Here is a 5,750-nt window from a genome sequence, read left to right on the forward strand (position 1 = left end):
CATGACAACAAGGTATTTAGCTCATGTCAGCTCAATGACATGGAATTACCTTGTTTCCTTGCACATGTAGGTACATTGGAGCATGACACACGTTGGGGTAGCTTGGTGGATTATTTGGACATCATATGCATCTCAGAAACAGCTCACAAATTACATGGCAGCTCGTGGAACACTAAGGAAAGCTCAGCTCGGCTGGAGGAGCTTAAAGCTAGCTAAACTCAGCTAGTTGGACTATTTGAAGCTGAGTTGTAAAAATTAATAACAATGGTAGCTGAATGTGTTGTTATGAATCTTGCAAGGTCTCGGCTAGTAAGCTCGTTCACAGCTAGCCCCCTAGAACACCCATTTAAGTGCCATATGACCAGCCACCATGTGCCTTGCATATGGTATCATTTAGGCGCCAAGATGAAGAGACATATCACGATTCGGCCAAGCATCATTTTCTCTCCCATTTGGCGCCAACTTGAAGGGACACAAGAGCTATTCGGCCAAGGGTTATTACCCTTCATTTAAATCGAACCATCATCTTTTTTTGTATTTAAATTATGACCTTATAGGGAGACACAAGGGCTGGCCAAACCACCATGTATCTATTCGGCCATGCCTCTCTATTTCCTATAAATAGGCTATCAAAATTCATTTGTAAACAGACCTTTTTTATTAATTAACGCGATATTATTCTTTTTTCTTAAGTCCTGATGACTTTTATCGACTTATCACGTATTTTTATACTTGTGGCGTAACACCTTCCCTTGATACTTGTGGTTTTTATCTCCATATAGATAGTGGGTCTAAGTCCTTACTACCACCCCTTAAAGAAGCAATATAAAGTCTGGGTCTTTGCTCTCTATAGCATTGGTTCTTCTTTGAATCTTCTTTAAGATATTATCCTCACAACCATCCCATTGTTTCATCAACTAAACCCATAGCCATATCAATAATCTTCCGCTACCATCTCTCATATCATAAATAGCCTACCCTATTCACCTTTACATCTACCACCCAAACCATCTGTTTTGAGTCATTCACTTATGTAAGTTGTTTTGCTTCCTTCCTAGATCCACAATCAATCGAATAGGTAGAATTACCTTACATCAAGTGGTATCAGAGCTTTAGGGGAAGAAGCAATATGCAATAACAGCAACAATAAAAATATGAAAAATATGTGCAAGTGAAAGAAAATAAAAAATCAGCAAAGAAAAGTCAAGCACTCCAAAAGAAGAAGAAAAAACAAGCACTCAAAAAGAAGAAAAGAAAAAAAATAAAAGAAAGAAAAGTTGAAGCACTCATCAATAATTCTCATCACCAAGCCATTCAAGTAAGCCTTTTAAATTGATTGTGGTGATAGAAGGTTGTGAAGTGACTTTGTGTCAGTTACCCCCTTTATTCGCTTCTTTCCATTTATAAGCCACCCTTTCATTATATTTTTTTCCATTCCTACTAACCCTTTTGTAATCGACGCCCAACAAGCAAAATCTACTTGATACAGTTTTGAGCAAAATCCTCTAAAACTTGGGATAAAGAGAATTGAGAGGAAAAAGGCTTAAGCGTGTGAGATCAGAAGAGGACAAGTAAAAGCCTTGAAGTCCTAGAGTGCAAACACGAGTGGATTGAGTGACATTCATGTTTTCCTTGGAGTGACTCGTGAGGCTTTGTGAGAGCATTATTGGTAAGGTCCTAAATAAATTTTATTTTCTCCTTATTTGTTAACATGTCTCTTTCATCCAACATCTTTGTAGTCAAAATGACTTTGAACATTCAAAGTCAAGAAGATGAACAGAGAGAGAATATCTTCTATACAAAATGTCACGTGGGAGATAAAGTTTGTGTGGTGATCATTGATGGAGGAAGTTATACAAACGTAGAAAGTAATCACATGGTGGAAAAGTTGGGTCTCAAGGCTTCCAAACATCCTCATCCTTATAAACTTCAGTGGCTCAACGATGTGGGTGAAGCCAAGGTAACCAAACAAGTTGTTATACCTTTCTCAATTGGAAGATACAATGATGAAGTCCTTTGTGATGTGGTGCCCATGAGTGCAAGCCACCTTATACTAGGATGTCCTTGGCAGTTTGACAAAAAGGCTACCCATGATGGATTTTCTAACAAGTACTCTTTCCAACATCAAGGAAAGAAAATCATATTGGCGCCCTTGCTTCCTAGTCAAATTCATTAATGTCAAGTGACCCTTAAGTCTCGCATAGAAGAATGGGATAAGTAAAAGTAGGCCAAAGAAAGTCATATTCAAAAGATGAACATATACGCCAGCAGAGGAGATGTTCAGAAACATTTATCAACCAAGAAGGCTATACTTATACTTATGTATAAGGAAAGTTTTCTACTTACTAACCCTCCTGAAGGCTTGCCTTATTCTGTTTCTAATTTTTTGCAAGAATTTGAAGATATGTTCCCTGAAGAAATTCCATATGGAATACCACCAATTAGAGGAATTAAACATCAAATTAATTTCATTCCTGAAGCCACCATTCCTAATAAACCAGCTTATAGGAGCATTCCCGAGGAAACGAAGGAATTACAAATACAAGTCAAAGAACTCCTAGATAAAGGCCACATTCAGGAAATTTAAGTCCTTGTGTTGTACCAGTTTTGTTGTTGCCAAAGAAATATGGAACTTGGAGAATGGTGGATTGTAGGAATGTGAACCAGATCACTATCAAATATAGGCACCCTATACCTCGGTTAGATGTTATGCTTGACGAACTTAGTGGAGCAAGCATCTTCTCCAAAATTGACTTAAAAAGTGGCTACCATCAGATTAGAATGAAGTAAGGTGACGAGTGGAAAACCACATTCAAGACTAAACAATGTTTGTATGAGTTATTAGTCATGCCTTTTAGCTTAACTAATGCCCCTAGTCCCTTTATGCGTCTGATGAACCATGTCCTTCGGCCTTACATTGGTAAGTTTTGTGTTGTTTATTTTGATGATATCTTGATGTATAGTAAGTCCTTGAATTAGCATGTTAAACATTTATGGTCTATTCTTAGCACTTTGAGAGAAGAGCACTTATACGCTAATCTCAAGAAGTGTACTTTTGTACTAACCAAGTTACTTTCTTAGGCTTTATTGTAAGTTCACAAGGATTATCAGTGGATCCAGAAATGATTAAGGCAATACAAGAATGGCCAAATCCTGTCAACGTCAGTCAAGTTCAAAGTTTCCATGGATTAGCCAGTTTTTACAGGAGGTTTGTACCAAACTTCAGTTCTATTGCCGCCCCCTTAACCTAGATTATTAAAAAGAATTCAAACTTCTCTTGGGGCAAAGAACAAGATGAAGCATTCAATGAACTCAAGGGTTGTTTGACAATGGCTCCACTATTAGCCTTGCCAAACTCTGAGAAAACATTTGAAGTTGAATGTGATGCCTCCGAAATTGGGATTGGTGTTGTTTTGAGTCAAGAAGGGAAGCCTACATTAGTGAAAAACTAAATGGTGCAACTTTGAACTATCCAACATATGACAAAGAGATGTACACACTCATTCGAGCATTGGAGACTTGGCAGCACTACTTATTGCCAAAAGGATTTGCGATACACACTGACTATGAGGCATTAAAGCATATCAAAGGACAACACAAACTCAACAAGAAAAATGCCAAATGGGTCGAATTCCTTAAGTCTTTTCCCTATGTCATCCACTGTAAGAAAGGAAATGATAATATTGTGGCAGATGCTCTTTCACACAGGTAAGTTTTACTTAATACTTTGGATTCCAAACTCCTTGGGTTTTCATTCATTAAGGAACATTATGCTACTGATTTGGAATTTGGAGAAAGGTATAAGTTATGTGAAATAGGTGCTCATGACAAATATTATCGGCATGATGGATATCTTTTCAATGAAGGGAGACTATGTATCCCACAAGGTTCCATGAGAGAAGTATTAACCAAAGAAGCACATGGAGGAGGACTTATGGGAGATTTTGGCGTTGAGAAGAAACTTAGCATTTTGAAAGAACACCTCTTTTGGCCAAAGATGAAAAGGTATGTTGAAAGGGTATGTGAAAGGTTCTTAGTGTGTAAAAGGGTGAAATCAAGAATCATACCTCATGGATTGTACATGCCTTTTCCGATACCAACCATGCCATGGGTAGATATCTCAATGGACTTTGTTTTGGGATTACCAAAGACAAAGAGTGGAAGGATTCAATATTTGTGGTGTTCGATAGATTCTCCAAGATGGCTTATTTTATACCATGTCACAAGACCGATGATGCTATTCATGTTGCTAACTAATTCTTCCGAGAAGTGGTAAGGTTACATGGACTTCCTCGAACCATTGTGTCAGATAGAGATGTTAAATTTTTAAGCAACTTTTGGAGGACTTTGTGGAGTAAAGTTGGCATAAAACTATTATTCTCTACTACATGTCATCCTCAAACAGATGGACAAACTGAAGTAGTCAATAGAGTTTTGTCAACATTACTAAGAACTATCATCAAGAAGAACATTAAGACTTAGGAAGAATGTCTGCCACACGTGGAGTTTGCATACAATCGAACAATTCATTCAGTAACCAAATATTCTCCATTTGAGGTAGTGTATGGTTTCAATCCTTTAACTCCTTTGGACTTACTTCCTTTACCTTGTGATCAAATAGTGAACAAAGATGGAAAGGACAAGGTAGAATTTATTAAAAGACTCCATCAACAAGTCAAGGACAATATTAAAAGGAGAACTATAAAATATGAACAACAAGCAAACAAGGATGGAAGAAGGTAACCTTTGAAGTAGGAGATTGGGTTTGGGTACACTTTAGAAAGGAAAGATTCCCAAATCAAAGGAAGTCCAAACTATTACCCTGAGGAGATGGCCCATTTCAGATTGTGGAAAAGATCAACAAAAATGCATATAAACTAGAGTTGCCCAATGAGTTTGGTGGCGTCAGTGCTTCATTCAACATTTTAGAATTATCACCCTTTGAGGATGGAAATGATTTGGGGACAAATCGCTTAAAAGAAGGGGGGATGATGTGATCATGCCCACTCCAGATCCGGAAGTCATGCCACAAGGTCCCATTACTAGGTCAAGGGCCAAACAATTCAGGAAAGTACTCCTAACTAAGAGTCTTGAAGCTTTTGATTCATTTGATAACTTAACACCCTCATATGTTATGTTATATAATGTTTTAATAGTTAAAGAATAACTTAACATAAATGCATCTTCACAATAGATGCACATTGTTATTTTAATATGTTAACCATGTTAAATTAGTCTTACAATCATATTAAATATGATTATCACATATACATCATGGAAGCATACTTATCACTCATTTTATTAGCTCATATGCATTCATATTAGCTCCTAGACTTTATACATTAGCTCACACATATTATGAGGGGATAAAGTTAGCTCATGACATGCAAACATAGCTCACAATACCATAATCATGCATGACAGCAAGGTATTTAGCTCATATCAGCTCAATGCCATGCAATTACCTTGTTTCCTTGTATATGTAGATACATTGGAGCCTGACACAAGTTGGGGTAGCTTGGTGGATTATTTGGACATCATATGCAGCTTATAAATAACTCACAAAGTACATGGCAGCTCGTGGAACACTAAGGAAAGCTCAACTCAGCTCGAGGAGCTCAAGGCTAGCTAAACTCAGCTAGTTTGACTATTTGAAGCTGTGTTGCCAAAAGCGATATCAATGGTAGCTGAATGTACTATTATGAAGCTTGCAAGGTCTAGGATAGGAAGGTCATTCACAACCAGCCCAT

This window comes from Hibiscus syriacus, unplaced genomic scaffold (genome assembly GCF_006381635.1).
Source record: "Hibiscus syriacus cultivar Baekdansim isolate YM2019G1 unplaced genomic scaffold, ASM638163v2 tig00001980_pilon, whole genome shotgun sequence".
Lineage (NCBI taxonomy): Eukaryota > Viridiplantae > Streptophyta > Magnoliopsida > Malvales > Malvaceae > Hibiscus > Hibiscus syriacus.